A 6,110-nucleotide genomic window follows, 5' to 3' on the forward strand; every position below is an offset into this window, starting at 1 on the left:
GTTTATTGGTTTATACTGGTTTTATACATTTTATGTATAAGAATGTTACTCTGTTGCTGCTCTTTCTATATTATTATTTCTCTCTACCGTTTATTTTCACAGTATTGTTGTATTTTCATTGTATTGTAATTTTGCACGAAAGGCGATGTATAAATAAAATTTGATTTGATTTAGTAGTTTAGTTATGTAGTTAGTCAAATAAATATTTTATTTATAAAGAACTCCATCATTTGATCTGTGTGTATATGAAATAATAGGTTCCTGTACACCATGACAAGAACTCTGTAGCAAATTAAAAATATTTAATTGATTAATTTCAAATGTTTAAGTTGTTCCTTTTTTCCAAAATTGGGTGACATCCAAAATTAAAGCTTATTTCAAATTTTGTTGGTTAAACTAATGGTGGCTTATGGCGTAGGCTGAGCACAATCATACTTTTATAAATTATAATTTAATTATTAGTATTAATCAATTATTATTTATTAAAACTGCTACCAGCGACAATACTACATGTTTTATCTATCAACACAATCAAAATGTCTTCATACCTCTTTGGTAAAACTGTGGCCAGAGGAATTGTCCGCCAAAGCCTTGGTGCACATTCTGCCTCTTAAGACACTTTCAACGGAGTTGATGAAACTGGACTTTCCAGCTCCAACCGGTCCATGAAGAAGAATCCTGAGCTGCCGGCCTTCAGTCCGAGGTTCATAGTCCTTTACATACTGCAGAGCGCTCTGTTTGTCTCTGCTCAGAGAGGGAAACATGCATTACATAAGACTTTAACAACAACCACACAGCAAATGTGAATTACTCAGGATGTTTCTGTGAGACACGCAAAATAAATTCAATGTCTCAAACTATTTTTTGTGCCTTTCTTTCTTTTCTTTTTGATTTGTATGTATTACCTCTAAATATATCAAACTTCCAAGTTTGATTTTGTTTCAGTTTTGGATGTTTCAGACCACAAGAGGACAAACTAACAGAATGTGCTGCTATAGAGGTGAAGGTGGCAATTTGTGTTTTACTTAAAGTCACTGTGAGGAACTTTTAACTGGTCCTGAACCAGTCTCTGTTTAGTCCTGATCCTCTATAGGCCTCCATCAGTAAACCAGACCATCAGAGAGAAGATGTTCTGTTTCTATAAAGTTATTCTTAAAGCTCGTTATCGGAGCCACCGGGTCGGATTCTGGTGAAACCTGATGAAATCATGCAGGTTCACCAGAAACTCCTTCAGCTCAGACTCCACAGACAGATCCAGACCAGTCCACCGTGGACAGACCCAGATCCAGCAGAGACCAGTCCACCATGGACAGACCCAGATCCGGCTTCACTGTAGCCTTCGACCTGCAGTCGGAGCTCTGGAGGGAGGAGGAGAGCTCAGCTCCTGGCAGCAGCAGCGTCTCCTCCTCCTCCTCCTCCTCCTCCAGGAGCAGAGCTTCTCCTCTCTAGGAGCCGTCACCGACACCACGCTGCTGGAGACCCAGGACGTATTACTGGACACCCTGGAGGGAAGGGAGGCACGGGAGAACCAGAACCAGGACTGAGTGGGTCAGACTGTCAGACCCTGCTGCAGTAAAAGGAGAGGTTTTCTAAAGGGACTCTGGTGCTCTGAAACACTACCACTTTAGTCCACAGGGACCGCCAACAGGACCGACAAAAGACCGACACAATCAACAGAAAATGAAAGTTCCTCACAGTAACTGAAACAATGCTCAACTACTAGATGACTCGTGATGATGTAATGAAAGAATTAATGCTGGATGCATCATGAATTCAGCAGTAAAATGAGAGGTTCTTTGAAGGGAGTCTGGTGCTCTGAAACACTACCACCAACATCATCACAACACTGCCACATTCTTTGGAATCGGCATACATGCAGAAGTTCAGCAGCTACAGGAGGTGTGTCCCCCAGTATATACCTGAGCTGGTATTAGCAGCAGCTGAGTCCAGTAAACCAGTTTGTGGTACTGAACGGTCTCAGCAGCAGGTGATACAGCTACGGTAAGCTCCGTAAGGACACTTTGGCTCACAGTGCTGAGTGACTTTAAAACACTGTTCAGGTTTTTAATTCTTCAATTTATACCACTAGAATTTAGTTTGGTAACATATATGAGTGGAGTTGACCAATACCAATGCAGCAAAGGATTTGACTGAACATGAATGTTGGTTTTGTTTGATTTTGGACTTGATATAGGTTGGATTCTGGCAGCTAAACAACATTATGTCATCTATGACATCACTTAAAGGTGCTCAATATCGGATCGGGAGCATTTTGACTCTCAGTGCTGAGAGTGCAAACAACAGCAACACTGTTTACCTGAGGGGCAAATTTAAATGTCAGAAGTATTATATAACATTAACACGTGCACACAAATGATTAATTCAGAACCTAAATAAGTAATTCAGGAGCATGATTTACTCATTTGAGAGCACACATTACTCATTTTTGCACACAAATTAGAAATTCTCGAGTATGAATTGTATTAAGTGAGCATGCTTTGGTAATTGGAGATCTCTCCTCAGTAATTAAGTTCACTTTCAGGACGGAGACACACTCACCCCCAGTTTATTGTCCTCCATGGGTCACTGAAAACTGACAAGAAGGACACATGTTCATATGAAATGAAACAATCCTACAACATTTGTGTAACTTTTTATGAATGATTTACAAAAATGATCTTACATGGAGAGGGTGGAGGGGGTGAGCTGGAGGATCCTCCCATATCTGCAGTCACATAAAAACCGAGATCAAATTTTAATGAACTGTGAAGCAGACTGGAGCTCCATATTCAATGGAGGCTCACCGTGCCATATTCTAAACCCTGCTGGTCTCAGGACAAACAATCATGTCTTCCTGGTTGAGCTGATTTTTAAATATGACATGTAGAAGAAAAAAGTCTCTTAATTGTATCCTCGTTTCCCTCACTTGCATCTTTTTCTTGCGTCTTAGTCCCACCCACCAGGGATGCATGGAAGAAACCAAGGAAACCATGCGAGGAGAGAGGAAACGAGGAAACCATGCGAGGAGAGAGGAAACGAGGAAACCATGCGAGGAGAGAGGAAACGAGGAAACCATGCGAGGAGAGAGGAAACGAGGAAACCATGCGAGGAGAGAGGAAACGAGGAAACCATGCGAGGAGAGAGGAAACGAGGAAATGTGTTTTAAGAGAAATGAGACGTCCTTTCCTCTGAAGCGTCACTTGAAGCGACGTCTGATCACATGATCACTGTAGTAATATTAATAATAACACAGTAATCATCACTGTAGTAATATTAATAATGACACACAGTAATCATCACTGTAGTAATATTAATAATAACACAGTAATCATCACTGTACTAATATTAATAATGACACACAGTAATCATCACTGTAGTAATATTAATAATGACACACAGTAATCATCACTGTAGTAATATTAATAATGACACAGTAATCATCACTGTAGTAATATTAATAATGACACACAGTAATCATCACTGTAGTAATATTAATAATGACACACAGTAATCATCACTGTAGTAATATTAATAATGACACACAGTAATCATCACTGTACTAATATTAATAATGACACACAGTAATCATCACTGTAGTAATATTAATAATGACACAGTAATCATCACTGTAATCATAATCATCACTGTAGTAATATTAATAATGACACATCACTGTAGTAATCATCACTGTAGTAATATTAATAATGACACACAGTAATCATCACTGTAGTAATATTAATAATGACACACAGTAATCATCACTGTAGTAATATTAATAATGACACAGTAATCATCACTGTAGTAATATTAATAATGACACAGTAATCATCACTGTAGTAATATTAATAATGACACACAGTAATCATCACTGTACTGACAGTAATATTAATAATGACACACAGTAATCATCACTGTACGAATATTAATAATGACACAGTAATCATCACTGTAGTAATATTAATAATGACACACAGTAATCATCACTGTAGTAATATTAATAATGACACAGTAATCATCAGTGCAGTAATATTAATAATGACACAGTAATCATCACTGTAATCATAATCATCACTGCAATATTAATAATAATCATCACTGACAATATTAATAATGACACAGTAATCATCACTGTAGTAATATTAATAATGACACAGTAATCATCAGTGCAGTAATACTCATGATGACCACTAGTCTAGCCTCTGCTCCTCCTGGTCTCTCTGTCTGTTCCTGTGGCTGTTGGCTGTTTTCCCGGTTGGACTTCTCTGCGTGACTCAGCTCGTTTCCTGTTTCTTTCTGTTTGTTCAATCCTGAATAAAGCTCATTCCAACTGTCCAACTGTATTAAAGTCCTAAAGTACACCTGTGACATGCACTGAGTATTTATACTGTGTTCTGAGTATTTATACTGAGTATTTATACTGTGTTCTGAGTATTTATACTGTGTTCTGTGTATTTATACTGTGTTCTGTGTATTTATATTATATTCTATTTATCCCCATGGGGTAATTATGTTGCAGCAGCTCAACTACACAGAAACAGATAATAAATACACATATTATACAATAAAATAAAAATAAAAATAGAATAAAATAAAAAATAAGAATACAAATAAAAAAATGTACAGTATATCCACTGGGGGCTGGTCAGCATGATGACAGACTCTATACTGTGTTCTGAGTATTTATACTGAGTATTTATACTGTGTTCTGAGTATTCATACTGTGTTCTGAGTATTTATACTGTGTTCTGAGTATTTATACTGTGTTCTGAGTATTTATACTGAGTATTTATACTGTGTTCTGAGTATTTATACTGAGTATTTATACTGTGTTCTGAGTATTTATACTGTGTATTTATACTGTGTTCTGAGTATTTATACTGTGTTCTGTATTTATACTGTGTTCTGACTATTTATACTGAGTATTTATACTGTGTTCTGAGTATTTATACTGAGTATTTATACTGTGTTCTGAGTATTTATACTGAGTATTTATACTGTGTTCTGAGTATTTATACTGTGTTCTGAGTATTTATACTGTGTTCTGTGTATTTACTATTATATTCCTCTATTGATCCCCATGGGGGAAATTCAAGTGTTGCAGCAGCTCAACTACACAGAAACAGATAATAAATACACATATTATACAATAAAATAAAAATAAAAATAGAATAAAATAAAAAATAAGAATACAAATAAAAAAATGTACAGTATATCCACATGGGGGGGCTGGTCAGCATGATGACAGACTGTGGTCTCTATACTGTGTTCTGAGTATTTATACTGTGTTCTGAGTATTTATACTGTGTTCTGAGTATTTATACTGAGTATTTATGTGATAACTGTGTTCTGAGGAGTATTTATACTGTGTCTGGCTGTGATAAAGGCTTGCAATGTGAAGAAAACATACTTTTCAATCCCGACGCCGGATTTTGGAGGTTGAGAGGACATAATCATAACAACTAGATGAACTACTGAGTTTAACCAAAAAACAGGATTTAACTGAAACTAAATCAAACCCAATTAGAACTTTAACTTGTGACTGATGCAAAATGACTTCATGAGAAATCTTGTCAGTTTATTTTACAATAATTCTTGTATTCTGTAAAAAAAGGTTATAATCAACAATTATAAGAACAAAATGTGCTGTTTAAACATGTAAACGGTCTTCATAGAGAAACTCATACCTGTTGTTGAACTTGAAGACGAAGTCAAAGGCAGAATGTGAGTCCAGAGACTAAACAGAGCAGTTTATACCTCAGCACGCAGTGACTATACAGATATTTATACCAGCAGAAAACACTTTCACTTTCACTTTCACCTGAAACACGATCCGCCAGTGAAGGAAATATTTGGATGTTGCGTTTACGGATCCTGTGGAAACGAAGAGAGAGAGAGAGAGAGAGAGAGAGAGAGAGAGAGAGAGAGAGAGAGAGAGAGAGAGACACACACACAACTTGTATTTGAGCGGTTTTTGACTCATCTGACTAAACAACACTGACTTTGGATGTGAGGACAATGGGACTTAATAGTAGTAGGGTTGAGTATTGAACGTTTTGTAGGGGATCGACCGACGGCTGGGTTGCCTAATGTTGTGGTACGATTTGAAGGAG

General features: G+C 36.9%; 1 long non-coding RNA gene across 1 annotated transcript; it reads right to left on the bottom strand.

Moving 5' to 3' along the window:
- Positions 1–530: 530 nt before the first annotated feature.
- Positions 531–5,813, bottom strand: LOC129106851 (uncharacterized). Its single transcript, XR_008531863.1, has 4 exons — positions 5,685–5,813; positions 2,684–2,725; positions 2,560–2,593; positions 531–744 (listed from the first exon to the last, which is right to left on the bottom strand). It is a non-coding gene; the product is annotated as an uncharacterized LOC129106851 (long non-coding RNA).
- Positions 5,814–6,110: the final 297 nt, after the last annotated feature.

This window comes from Anoplopoma fimbria, chromosome 18 (genome assembly GCF_027596085.1).
Source record: "Anoplopoma fimbria isolate UVic2021 breed Golden Eagle Sablefish chromosome 18, Afim_UVic_2022, whole genome shotgun sequence".
Lineage (NCBI taxonomy): Eukaryota > Metazoa > Chordata > Actinopteri > Perciformes > Anoplopomatidae > Anoplopoma > Anoplopoma fimbria.